The sequence below is a fragment of the Schistocerca piceifrons genome, chromosome 7 (assembly GCF_021461385.2).
Source record: "Schistocerca piceifrons isolate TAMUIC-IGC-003096 chromosome 7, iqSchPice1.1, whole genome shotgun sequence".
Taxonomy (NCBI): Eukaryota; Metazoa; Arthropoda; class Insecta; order Orthoptera; family Acrididae; genus Schistocerca; species Schistocerca piceifrons.
In genome coordinates, this window is record NC_060144.1 from 421021827 (window position 1) to 421036770 (window position 14944).

A 14944-nucleotide genomic window follows, 5' to 3' on the forward strand; every position below is an offset into this window, starting at 1 on the left:
TTCTCCGCCACACGCGAACGCTCGGTTCCGTGCAGGGCCCACAGGAAATCGATATTTAATTGAAAAGGACTCCCTAATGGTACCTTCTTGTCGTGTGCTAACGAGAACTTGTATGTACTTAAACACGCCGTCAGGAATTATTAAACTCGTGGGAAACAGGTACTCGCTCCCCGCCAGAGACGGCTGCTGGCACTCTCACACCTGCAGTGTCACGTGCTCTGACGTAACCGCTGCGGCCAGTCTTTCTCGCGGGGCTCGAGCTGCCGGCTCTGACGTCACGGGCGCTCACGCCATCGGCGCATATAGACAGTCGTTGACTCCGTGTTGGATGTGCCCGCTTCAACTTCGCGATCGCTGGATCTCAAGCCGCAATGAGTTGCTGCCGCTGTCTCTGTTAGCGGTGTTGTCAATGATATTTCTTTCGATGGCTTCTTTAATTACATGGTTCCAAAGATTTCGTCAAATTTAATTCGGTATACGTTTTCTAGAACACACTCAGTTAAAGCGGATATTTGGGGATACCATAGGTGATAAGACCTCCTTGCGTTGTTCCACAGTGCACACTGTTTGTCCGACATCAGAACGGCCACACTCCCAAGGTAACTTGTCCACTCCAGGCGTTCTGAGTCCTGCCGCACCTTTAACTGCACTCAGCAACTGTCAGAATTTTGACGGATGTCTGAAGTTCAATTTGATCTTTCGTCTTTTCAGCAGGAAGCTTTTGTTGCCGGACAAGGACCCACAGAAGGACAAAAAAGCAAGATTCGCTTACTACTGCTCGTCGGCGGTCTTATTGCGATTCACGTTTGAGATCACTTCATTTATTTGGCGGTAGTCGTCGCCGTTGTTCCTGAAGATTGTGATTAGGTGGCTCAGATAGGCATCGGCGTCTGACACTGCACTACGTACCAATTTTTGTAACACAGCGTGATTCTGTGCCGTGTGATGATGACCGGTAGCGTGTAAGTACAGGTCGGTGTGCGTAGATTACCTGTTGACAATACACACAAAACTTCTATTTCCGCTGTGGCGGACAAGCACTATGAGACTTAACATCTGAGATCATCAGTCCCCTAGACTTAGAACTACTTAAACCTAACTAACCTAAGGACATCACTCACATCCAGGCCCGAGGCAGGATTCGAACCTGCGACCGTAGCAGCTGCGCGGTTCACGACTGAGGCGCCTGTGACCGCTCGACCAAAGCGGACAGCGTCGAGGACAGGAAATGTATCGTTACCTTCTCTTTCCATAGAGGCTTCTCAGATGCTGAGAGTGTGCAACAGAAGTGTTGTGGCACACACACGAACAAAGACGTTTATACTGCTAGAACCTGCTTAGTAAACATCAAGTTCGAAACTACGAATATTCTTTAGATCTTTACGAATCTACTCCACAGATGTGGCGCAGATAAAATTTGTAGTTAAAAGCGGGTTTAACAGAGGCTTACACACTATCTTATTATCTCCACCCGTTAATGGATAGAGAAGTTACTTAATATGTTGCGTAATAAAAGTAACCTCGGCTACGTACTTCATACTGCTTCCGAAGTATTATGTATATTTAGGGCATGTGACTGTTAAGTCTAAAGATGGTGCATCCGTCATTGTGGATGACCATTGATACAGGCGGTATGTAAAGATAAGTGAAAGCACCAGAGACTATAAATACACAGAATAGCCAAAGAAACTGGCACACCTGTCTAATATCGGGCTGCCTCGGGCACGCACAAGTGCAGCAATACGACGTGGCGTGGACTCGACTAATGTCTGAAGTAGTGCTGGAGGGAACTGATAAGATGAATCCTGCAGGGCTGTCCGTAAATCCGTAAGAGTACGATGGGGTGGAGATCTCTTCTAAACAGCACGTTGCAAGGGCATCTCAGATATTCTTAATAATGCTCATGTCTGGGGAGTTTGGAGGCCAGCGGAAGTGTTTAAACTTGTAAGAGATTCCTGGAGACACTCTGTAGCAATTCTGAACGTGTGGGGTGTTGCCGAAGTCCGTCGGAATGCATAATGCACATGAATAGATGAAGGTGATCGGATGGGATGCTTACGTGTCACCTGTCAGAGTCGTATCTAGACACATCACACCAACGGCTCATGCCCCACATCATTACAGAGCTTCCACCAGCTTGAACAGTCCCCTGCTGAGATGTGGGTACATGGAATCATGAGGTTGTTTCCAACTCGAACACATCCATCCGCTCGACACAATTTGGAACGAAACTCGTCTTACCAGGCAACATGTTTCCAGTCATCAACAGTCTAATGTCGGTGTTGACGGGCCCAAGCGAGGCGTAACGCTTTGTGTCGTGCAGTCATCAAGGATACATAAGTGGACCTTCGACTCGGAAAGCCCATATCGATGATATTTGGTTGAATGGTTCGTAGGCGGATACTTGCTGATGGCCCAGCATTAAAATCTGCTGCAATTTGCTGAAGGCTTGCCCTTCTGTGACGTTGAACGAATCTCTTGTGTCGTCGTTGGCCCGGTTCTTGTAGGATCTTTTTCCGGCAGCAGTGATGTCGGAGATTTGATGTTTTACCGTATTCCTGATACTCAAGGTACACACGTGAAATGGTCTTATGGGAAAATCCCCAAGTAATCGCTACCTCAGAGATGCTGTGTCTCATCGCTCGTACACTGGCTATAACACCACGTTCAAACTCACATAAATCTTCATAAACTGCCACTATAGCAGTAGTAATCAATCTAACAACTGCGCCAGATACTTGTTATCTTACACAGACTTTCGGCAACGCACCGTATTCTGCCTGTTTACATATCGCTGTATTTGAATACGCATGTCTGTATCAGTTTCTTTGGTGCTTCAGTGTATATCAGGAAGTATTTAAGCAGTAAATAAAAAGAGTATTCATAGAAGAAAATGCAGCTTTAGTGAATTAAAGTAGAGCGTGAAGTGATTGTTTTAGTAAGAGTGAGATGGCTCGTGTCACACTATGCCTTAACTATCGAAGCAACAACATACAATAATTCCACGAGAATGTTCGCTTGTTCCTAGATATGAGCAATCTGCATCATTAAGGGAAGCCACTCAGCTCAAGTGGATAATCAGGAGAGGATTGCGTGACACAAGCGAAATGCGTCGACTAATTAACTGTCGTCGTGTACTAGCCTGCATTCCGCGACGCAACATGCCGTGCTCGTAGCCATGCTGAAAAAACAAATTTCTTGCTTGTAGGGTGTGCTTTATGTTGTATTGGGTGTGATACATAAGGCCAAGACAATAGGCAGATGGTGTTCACGAAGATATTCCAGCCGGCCGCTGTGGCCGAGCGGTTCTGGGTGCTTTAGTCCGGACCCGCGCTGCTGCTACGGTCGCAGGTTCGAATCGTGCCTCGGGCATGGATGTGTGTGATGTCCGTAGGTTAGTTAGGTTTAAATAGTTCTAAGTCTAGGGGACTGATGACCTCAGATGTTAAGTCCCATAGTGCTCAGAGCCATTTGAACAATTAGAAGGTACGCCAGTGTGTGACAGTGACAGTCAAAAACAGTAACAAAATGAAGCTATATGGAAGCAAGTATGACTTGCTTCAGTCTCTGCAACTAACTAGACTTCTCACAGAAAACACTTATATTATGTATCCCCATTTTGTATGTCACTGAAATAAAAATCGAAACAAAACATTCTTCTCATTATGAAGTAATTCTGAAAAAGTGTTATGAAACCGTCACCGTTATATACCTCCTTCTATAACGTGATCATCGGTGGATTCATAGATTTCGTACATGTAGTTTGTTACGCTTGTAACACTCGTCCCAAAGTTCCGGGGCTGATTTTAGTCCTTGCGTACAAGCGTCTTCTGAACAGTAACTACTTGGAGAGCATGTACCAACTACTGCAAACAGCAGACGTGCGTCATTCATCAGCCGTCCTCATGTAGAATGTTCAGGACATTCTCCAGAATGGGTGAAGAAGAGAAATGTGTGTGGAAAGACTATCCTGCACATTTCGCCTAATGAACACAAACACTGCACTTGGACGCCTGCTGTTGGACTAAATAGAAAAGAGCGGACAACTCTTTTCAGGAAAAAGTCATCACCGGTGAGGAGATTTAGTGCAAAACGTGAACCTACCACGCAAAGACACAGAGCAGAATGGGTCTCTGATGGTTCACTGAGATCGAAGATGTGTAAGTTTCGGTCAAACTGAACATCCCGAAAAAGGACCTTCTGGCTACTGAACATGGTTTTATGGACGTCCTGTGTGTAATACTAAACTGAAGGCGGAGTTGGTAGTTGAGTTGTAGTATTAAAACCACCATCTTAACTTTTCTCTATTTATTTGTATTCCAGTATACAAATTTTTTAACATACGTAGTGTATTTTACCGTTAGAGTGCAGTTTTAATAACCGACCTCCTTCTGGGGAATAACGTAGTATTAAAATCAATCACTTAATTATAAGGTTTGTATTCTCCCACGCCGAGTTTTCATTGAATGGTCTCAAGAATATGGTTGTTTGTAATATTTGAAGCAAATAGCTCTTGGTGCTAAATTTGTCACCGTCTATACGTTCCCTTGACGAACGCGCCGCTCTTGGTTGAATCTTCCGTATCTCATCTGTGACTCTTGCCTTATAAGGGTCCCACGTTGATAAACAGTACTCAAGAATCAGTCAAACGATCTTCTTTTAAGCTACTTCTTAAGTGGATGAATTATGTTTCCTTAAGATTCTTTCTGCGAATTACAGTCTGGCATCCGCTTTTTCTGTTATTTATTTTATGTGATCATGCCACTGAATGTCATTCCGGATAGATAGGCTTCTCCTGGATATCTTACGGTGGTTATTGTTTCCAGCAATTTTTCGTCAATAGTGTGGTTGTGCAGCAGCGGATTTCTTTTCCTATGTATGCGCAATATGTTACATTTATTTAAGTTCAGGGTGAATTTCCAGAGCCTACACAATTCATCAACTGCGTGTAGGTCCTCCTGCAAATCGTTATAGGAGAAGGTCCAAATATGGGTCGTGGTCTAAATATGGGCTGGCAGGCCTGGGGGTGCAGAAAGTGCTGCAACCTGGCAGTGGTGCGTGCAAGCCAACGACTACTGTAAACAGTTCGTTGTGCGAACACATGTTGTTTGGGTGCACTGAGATTTTGCGCGTGAAAACCTCGATGTGGACTGAACTCTAATGGCAGGTACGTGGGTAACAATTTTTTTTTCTTACATTTTGACTTAGCCCTGCATGCAGTTCGTTCAAATAACTGTATTACTGGTACGTTAAAATATGTGTTTCCCAGTTTTCATTGTTCCGTCTACAGTGTGGTCCAAATATGGGCTACCATGGAGGGTCTAATTATGGGCTATTCTGTATTTGGATCAATTTACAGACCTGTATTTTTATTTGTAATCTACTCAAGATCTATTTTCCGCGGTGCCATGCAACAAGACTAAACCACCAAGCCAAGAGAAAATGAAAACGCACGACCCTTTGAAGATGCCTGAAGCCGTCACTGCTGTGAGGAACTCTAGAGGCAGCAAAAGTATATGATGTACCTCGTTCTACCCTGCTGACTCCAAGTAAGAAAACATATCTTACCCCAACTGCTGCTGACAGTGCTACGCTAGGCAGGCCTTCTGTTTTAGGACCATGTCTGGAAGAAGAGCTTGTTTCATACTTGTTGACTAAGGATCAAAGGTTTTCGGTTATGCTGCATCAGATTTGAAACGAATGGCGCTTGTCTTAGCAGAGAGCAGTGACACTAACGCACCCCTCACCACTAACGAAGCTGGTAGAAGTTCGGCAGATCTTTCTCTGAATCACCATTCATACTGTCTATCGATTCGTGAGCCCTAAGGCACTTCTTTCCCTAGAGCAATGGGCAACAAATTCACGGTTATCCTCTTCAAGGACAAGAATGTTTTCATAATTTCCTCTGCCAATTTCTTCCTCATCAGATTCACAACCAGGAACTTCGGCTCTTGTTAGCCCTTTTGACATTTCCCCACCAACAATTGCAAAGGAAACAAGAAAACAGAGGTCGGAACTCTCTAAAAGCTTGCTTGATTACAGGATCACATACAACGAAGAGCTCACAAGTTCCGTGGACTGGTCACTGAAGAGACAGATACTTTGCCTCATCAAAAACTGAAGCAAAAAAATCCATGGAAGAAATAGGAAGTACACCACAGGTTTTGGCCTTTTATGCCATTTTCAAGTATGAGATTTTGCGCCTTTAACATACGAGTATATTGCAAGACACTGAACATTTTGTCACGCTCAAAGCTGGCCATAAATTAAGAAAAATGTTGGCTTCCCACGAAATGCCGGATGTAAAATCACCATATTGTAGCATTTCAGATTATTCACTGATCTGTTCAAGATGATGATTTTACCTCAGGAATTTCGTGTGAAGCCAGTATTTTTCTTACTTTACGGCGAACTTTGAACTTGACGACATATTAAGTGTCCTGAAGTATATGTTAAAGATGTAAAATCAAATACTTCAAAACGGCATAAAAGGCCGAAACATGAGTTGACCTTAAATAGACAATAAAACAGTCAAATGGCGCTATGTTCCTTTAAAAAGTATTGTATGACTGTTGCTTAGCACCATAAAAAAGACCTATATTTGCGTCACGAATTATCTAATGAGAATGGGCCTACCCTAGACGACGAGGAAAGTGTTTTTGAGGTTTCTGAAGACCGCACGTCTTCTGGGACGGATAGAACGTGCATATTCTGCGACAGTCCATTTTTAGCGGACGCCAACAGCCAAATTTGGATTCAGTATATCTAGCGCTATATGTGGACGCATACTGAAAGTGAGGGATTGACAATGGAGTTTATACTTGCTATTATTGCAAATAAATTTCCGCTTCAAACTTGTTTTTAAGTACTTTTTTTTCCTTCATGTTAATGGTAGCCCATATTTGAAGCCAATAACGAAGTTTTTAATTGGTTTATGAAATAAATTATTTAAAATAGGAAGGATGTTTTTTAATTGTTTAACCCCATTTAACTTTTAATGGCACATGTTATTGTACCATCCAAAGGTTTCCTCAATAATTTATGAATTAACAGAAATATTTTACTATTTATAACTTAAATTAGCCAATATTTGGACCTTTTCCTCTACGGCCTTCTGGGGTTGCTAGCTTCTTATAGACAAGCGCATCATCTTCGAAGCCTTAAAGAGCTTCCGGTGCATTCATCTAGATCAATAATATACACTATAAACTGTAACGGTCCCATCATACACTTGCTTGGGACGCCACTGAAATTAATTTTATGCCTGTCGGTTGTTTTCTTTTAAGAGCAACAAGTTGATTTTTATATGTGAGTAATTTTTAATCCACCCCGTCAGTCGTATCTGGTAAAGATTCCACACCGCGCAGCAGTGTTCTGAAAGAGGACGCACAAGCGTAGTGTAGGCAGTCTCCTTAGTAGATCTCTTACATTTTCTAAGTGTCCTGCCAATAAAACGCAGTCTTTGGTTCGCCTTCCCCACGATATTTTCTGTCTTCCTTCCAATTTAAGTTGTTCGTAATTGTAATACCTAGGTATTTAGCTGAATTTACGGATTTCAGATTAGACTGATTTATCGTGTAACCGAAGTTTGACGAATTCCTTTTAGCAATCATGCGGATGACCTCACATTTCGTTATACAGTGTCAACTGCCAATTTTCGCACCATTCAGATATCTTTTCTAAATCGTTTTTCAATTTTTTTAGAACTTCTAGTGACTTTATTAGTCGATAAACTAAAGCGTCTTCTGCAGACAACCTAAGACGGCTTGCTCAGATTGTCTCCCAAATCGTTTATATAGATAAGGAACAGGGAAGGGCCTTTAACACTACCTTTGGGAACGCCAGAAATCACTTCTGTTTTACTCCAAGACTTTCCGTCGATTGCTACGAACTGTGACCTCTCTGACAGGAAATCGCAAATCCACTCACATAACTGAGACAATATTCCATAAGCAAGCAATTTCACTGCAAGCTGCTTGTGTGGTCTACTGTCAAAAGCCTTCCGAAAATCCAGAAATACGGAATCGATCTGAAATCTATTGTCAATAGCACTCTACACTTCATATGAATAAAGAACGATATTTTCTAAAGCCATGTGTCAATAGACAGTTTTCTTCGAGGTAATTCATAATGTTCGAACAGAATATACACTCCTGGAAATGGAAAAAAGAACACATTGACACCGGTGTGTCAGACCCACCATACTTGCTCCGGACACTGAGAGAGGGCTGTACAAGCAATGATCACACGCACGGCACAGCGGACACACCAGGAACCGCGGTGTAGGCCGTCGAATGGCGCTAGCTGCGCAGCATTTGTGCACCGCCGCCGTCAGTGTCAGCCAGTTTGCCGTGGCATACGGAGCTCCATCGCAGTCTTTAACACTGGTAGCATGCCGCGACAGCGTGGACGTGAACCGTATGTGCAGTTGACGGACTTTGAGCGAGGGCGTATAGTGGGCATGCGGGAGGCCGGGTGGACGTACCGCCGAATTGCTCAACACTTGGGGCGTGAGGTCTCCACAGTACATCGATGTTGTCGCCAGTGGTCGGCGGAAGGTGCACGTGCCCGTCGACCTGGGACCGGACCGCAGCGACGCACGGATGCACGCCAAGACCGTAGGATCCTACGCAGTGCCGTAGGGGACCGCACCGCCACTTCCAAGCAAATTAGGGACACTGTTGCTCCTGGGGTATCGGCGAGGACCATTCGTAACCGTCTCCATGAAGCTGGGCTACGGTCCCGCACACCGTTAGGCCGTCTTCCGCTCACGCCCCAACATCGTGCAGCCCGCCTCCAGTGGTGTCGCGACAGGCGTGAATGGAGGGACGAATGGAGACGTGTCGTCTTCAGCGTTGAGAGTCGCTTCTGCCTTGGTGCCAATGATGGTCGTATGCGTGTTTGGCGCCGTGCAGGTGAGCGCCACAATCAGGACTGCATACGACCGAGGCACACAGGGCCAACACCCGGCATCATGGTGTGGGGAGCGATCTCCTACACTGGCCGTACACCACTGGTGATCGTCGAGGGGACACTGAATAGTGCACGGTACATCCAAACCGTCATCGAACCCATCGTTCTACCATTCCTAGACCGGCAAGGGAACTTGCTGTTCCAACAGGACAATGCACGTCCGCATGTATCCCGTGCCACCCAACGAGCTCTAGAAGGTGTAAGTCAACTACCCTGGCCAGCAAGATCTCCTGATCTGTCCCCCATTGAGCATGTTTGGGACTGGATGAAGCGTCGTCTCACGCGGTCTGCACGTCCAGCACGAACGCTGGTCCAACTGAGGCGCCAGGTGGAAATGGCATGGCAAGCCGTTCCACAGGACTACATCCAGCATCTCTACGATCGTCTCCATGGGAGAATAGCAGCCTGCATTGCTGCGAAAGGTGGATATACACTGTACTAGTGCCGACATTGTGCATGCTCTGCTGCCTGTGTCTATGTGCCTGTGGTTCTGTCAGTGTGATCATGTGATGTATCTGACCTCAGGAATGTGTCAATAAAGTTTCCACTTCCTGGGACAATGAATTCACGGTGTTCTTATTTCAATTTCCAGGAGTGTATGTTCCAGAATCGTGCTACATATCGACGTTAACGATATGGGTCAGTAATTAAGAGCATTACTCCTACTACCTTTCTTGAATATTGGTGCGACCTGTACTACTTTCCAGTCTTTTGGTACGGATCTTTCGTCGAGCGAACGGTTGTGATGTTGTGTTTGTTTGTGCTTGTGTTGGCTGCCCTTTGCTTAGTCGGTGTTGAGTTGTCTGTCCTATAGGCTATTTTTAGCCCTTGTTCTTTGTGTATGACGCCTACTCTGTGAGCAACAAACTCAGACTACAAGGTCTCAAAATAGCCTACAGGACAGACAATCCAACACAGATAAAACTAAGAACACCCAACACAAGCACAGACAAACGCAACACATCTGGTATTTACCAGCTAACACGACAGGACTGCAAATCAGTTTATACAGGACAGAGAAACAGAAACTTTAATACCAGATACATGGTACACAGAAGAGCATTATAAAGTACCAGCTTCCATTCCACATTTTCTGAACACCTTATGGACACGAAACACAGCCCACCAGACATCAATACTGACTTGACAATTCTCAAATGTAGCAACAGCCCCCACAAAAACTAGTAATTGAAGGCAGCTATAAAATACAAAAAGCCATTGTTGAGTGAAAAGAAGTAATAAATAAACACATGGCTCTCTGTAATGGTGCTCTGTTCTCTGCCGTCAAGGAATTATTAGATAATACCAACCTCCCCCCCCCCACCCGAACCAACACACACACACAAAATTTAAAAATTCAATAAATAAAATAATAATAACAATAATATAACTTCAAACCTATTCTCTCTCTCTCTCTCTATCCTCCTTTTTCATGCACACACACACACACAAAATAGCACGTACACCTCTGAAAGATTCAAAACAACCGCCAAGAACACATTCAACTGTTCCACTGTCCGCCATATTGTTTTCCCAGCTGGTAAAGAGTGAAACAGTGACAGTGACAGCTCAATATGCAGAACTTCACAGTGAGGAAGATGAGGAAAAAGGAAAACGTAATGGAAACATAATACAAATAGACACACACACACACACACACACACACAGAACCTTCCACTTAAAATTAATTAATTTCAATCATAGCCATAACAGTTTCCAAATCGTAATTTTTGCATAGATAATAATGAGTTGTATATGGTTACAAATGACAAACTGTGAAAGAAACCGCCACTATGAAAACATAATACAGCAGGAAAACCACACCATGCGATAAAAAGATATGAATACATAATTTTATGTGTTCTTCAGAATTCTGTAATTACGATTTCAAAAATAATATTTGCATGCACACAAACAATAAAGAACATTATTTATGTTTAACAGCCTTAAAATAAAAGCCCATTGATGATATTGAAACTGTAGTGAAACAGGTTTGGTATAAAGAACAAAACTGTATTTTACCAAAGACGGACCCTTCCAAAAATATCATACATATTGTTAAAGCAAACACGGACAGAAGAGCTTCAGCTTCTGGGAAGTTTCTTATCAAATTGCACGTTCCATCTCGCAGCCAAAGGCGCTTTACCAGAAAACGCGGTTAACGTCTTCCAAATGCTCAGGACATCGCGTGTCCTAGTCACCAGCGAAGTCGACCTTGGAACGTGTTCAACCCGAAAACGTGGGATTCACACGTCAGGCATAGGAAGTGCAGTTTCCTATTTACTACGAATTGTTTGAAGTTCCATATCGACAAGGAAATATCAAGTCGTTCTGAAGTTACATGCAGAAGTAATTTACTGTTAGATGAACAAAAAGTAAGTGTGCTACGTGATAAACGACAGTAGCTCTGAAACTATTAATGGACGACACAGTTTAATGCAGGAATATCGCATCAGCACAAAATTTCTATCAAATGCAGTAAGAATAGCACCTGATTAATGTTTGATACAGAGACTGGTTGTTTACTCTTAATGTAATCAAGTTTTAAAGAAAATGCGAAATTATCAATGGTAAATAATTACCGTAACAAAGATAAAAAGTATCGGTTGTATCCGATTACAGGGTCGGTGATATACTACTGAAGCAAGTGTTACGGTATTATATTTTAGTATCAGGAGCCTGCCATACGGTTACATATTTCACCCTTTGTTTGGCACTCAAAAATGTGGTGAAAGTAAAATATTAAGTTACTTAAATTAGATCTTTACTGTCAGAAGAGAACTTTCTCATCCATTTTTTAAAATATATCATAGTGCCTTTAAGTATTATTACCCACAAATGGTACACATGTGCTACAACATAAATACTACAATGTTTTTCTTTTGGCTAAAAAATGGTAACATTTGGCACTAATTCATATGAACTGTCTTCAAAAATCCAATATTGGGCAAAGCACAGAACAGTTCCACATTTTACACAACACATAGTCGAATGCTCCTGAAGGCCAAGTCCACCTCTTCGTTTTCGGCCCATAGTCCGGAGACTACGCAGAACTATAGTACCATATACCACTCACTAGCATTGAAGCTGCAGTTTTCATCTTCTTGTGGACTTGTTGTCCATCAGATAAAGCCAGGCCTCCTCTTCCCATAAAAGATCTGTCCATTTGCTATGTTCCTCTTTGCGTTTATAAGCAGTTTTCTTTGCACAGAAAAAGCACAACAGACCAGAAAGAGACTTCGACACTGCTAATAGCTACTCACGTAGTGTCGTATGTGTCTGTTAAACACGCACACCATTCAGAAAATTTCCACCAGAGACAGCAAAATGCCGCTGTATATGCGAGCTGAAATGTTGCTTGCAAGCACTATTCCCCATCGAAGGGTAAAAATTTTAACATATTGCAGAAAACAGCGCTCAATTTTGATGTTGTTTGAAAGCGAGATTGCCAAATAAAGAGTTATGGGTAATGCTTAAATTCGATGTCAAGTAGGAGCAGCATTTGACGTCAGTAGCAGGTAAGCAAATGAATTATTTGATTTGTTGGGCGACGTCTGGGAAATTGAAGTGCACCTATAAATGTGTCTTGCATTGCTCATTCTAGCGGGTGGAATCATTATTAGAACTTATGCCATCAGGCTTTCCACGAATGAAGACAAACATAGGTGTCATGAGAACGGAGGAGCACAACCCATATGGCAGGTAAACTTAAGAGGAATCTTTAACATAAAATGCGATATTTTCTAGCGTGAGCACCTTGGATCATTGCAGGGAACCGGTAGCCGTTGAGAATTGTACAACAAATCTGTTGCCCCCTTTATAAATGTTGCTTCGGGAAAACGAGAAAACCACTGCAATTTTCTGTACTTGTAATTACTGTACTTGTATATTCCGTCATTCACGTAAACACCAGTTTAAATCAATGTATTTGTCCACATATCGATTTTGTTACACGCACAAAAACAAATTGCTAGTGGAGATGATAATTGTAACATACCTCATTTTTACTGCAGGTCTTGGATTCTTGCTGTAAATTGGGGGTGATCAATATTTGTAAGGGACGATCAAAACGTTTCCGTTTGAGGGTGTTACTGTAACGTATATGCAACGGAACGCGACTCCGATGCTGGTATATAAACACCGACAAGTGCGACATTCGTGTATTTCTTGTATGTGTGCGGCAGGTGCGGCAACGTGAGCTATAGCGACATTGTTACGATACGCGTCCTGTCAGGACCAACGTGCTGTTATTCTGTTCTTGGCAGCCGAAGGACAACACCGGTAGGCATCCATCGGACGACGAATATTCTATATAGGAGAGCATATCTGTCGAAAACCACCCCTCTGGAAAGGTTCGCCAAGTTCCTTGATGATAGTGATTCGACACAAGATGCCAGTCTATCTCGGTGGCCAGCAGAAGTTATGCCATCTCAAGCAGTAGATACTCGAGCATCCGCCCTATAGTCCTGATCTCCCCCCCCCCCCCCGCCCCCCACGTTATTATCACGCCTGCGTCCCTTAAAAATGGCCTTGAAGGGTCGACTATTCCTGTCGGACGAGAATGTGAAATCGGCAGCTAACGAACTTTTTCACGGAGTATGATACGATGTTTCACAAAACCGGTATCCTCATCCTAGTGCGTCAAAGAGATAACCTCAATACACTCGGCAATATTTCCTAATTGGCATACCGATTCTCCACTCTACGGCATTCGGATGGAAAATTTTTGTCCCAACCCTTATGCATCATTGGTACAGGACATATTGGGTATTTCTGGATTTTTCGTGACGATCAATATTTGTATTTATAGTGAACAGTGACCAATCTCTAGCCACTTGGTAACTGAAAAGGGAGCTAACTACAGTGGTGTGCATACAGTCGCCGTGAGTGAAAGAATTCATTAATAGGCAGTTCTTTATATAAGTATCACGCATGACGATAAATCTACGTTCTTGTCACAGAGCTAGTACTAAGTTACGAAAGAAAGAAGTAATTACCATGAAAGCAACAGAAGTTTAACTTGAATAGCTTCGAAACTACTATATGGGAATGAGCAAATATTTCAAAAAATGGGTGTTGACCATTATCTGTGTTCATACTCTCAGATTCTAGAACATCCGTAACGGGTAAGTTGGTAAGTTTAATTTATGATGAAGTCGACGTAAATATCATCGCATTCAAAAATCCCTTTTAATGGTAATATATTGTATCTGAGCTAGCACTACAGTGCGAATAATCAGGATTAACCCGTAAAGTTTATTGAGCTCCTTAATGTATTATGATGCCAGGTACATATACGGAAGCGTACCAACCTCCATGGTTACCACGCGCCATCAGGAGATGATGAAAGACGATAATGGGACACAAAGTACCCTCCTCCGGCCACGAGTAACGCAATACTTACGTATAACGAGGTGGCAGTCCCAGACAAAACACAAATTCTGAATTACTTGAGGTCAACGCCCTAAACCTTTTCTTTGCTTTGCTCACCGTTTTCCTCGTTCCCCATTAGTCTCAGTTACAACGTATCTCTTGCTACTAAGAACACGTGTCGAGTAAGTCAGCAAAGTCGCTTGTGAGAAGTACATATTTAAGTGAAAGTGCGACGAACTCACCTGCTAGCGAGACGGAAGTGACGATGGCCGCTGTCAGCCACAGACTGGAGTGGACTGGACTGGCCGTTCGCCACGTGTGTGCAGCTCGCCAACGCGTCACGTGCCTTCCAAGGACAGCGGCCGCGGCGTACCGCCGGCAACTGGTAGCGCAGCTTCAGACTAGCCACTTGACCTGACGCAACACCGGCAAGAGAAATCCGAGAACCACGATCGGCTGTCCCTTTCCCCGCACAGAGATTCGCTTCACCGAATCCTACAGACGCCCAAACAACTTACATAAATATAGGGTCAGCCAGGAGCAAACGTGATAGTATTGATGATTCTGAACAAAAAACTTCACATGAACGTATGCTCTC

General features: G+C 43.4%; 1 long non-coding RNA gene across 1 annotated transcript in view; it reads right to left on the reverse strand.

The window, feature by feature from the left end:
• Positions 1-14641, reverse strand: part of LOC124804920 — a 157783-nt gene extending 143142 nt beyond the window's left edge. Inside the window, exon 1 of the long non-coding RNA XR_007017383.1 lies at positions 14589-14641. This is a non-coding gene — a long non-coding RNA (uncharacterized LOC124804920). The remainder of the gene's footprint in view (positions 1-14588) is intronic.
• Between the last annotated feature and the right edge of the window lie 303 nt (positions 14642-14944).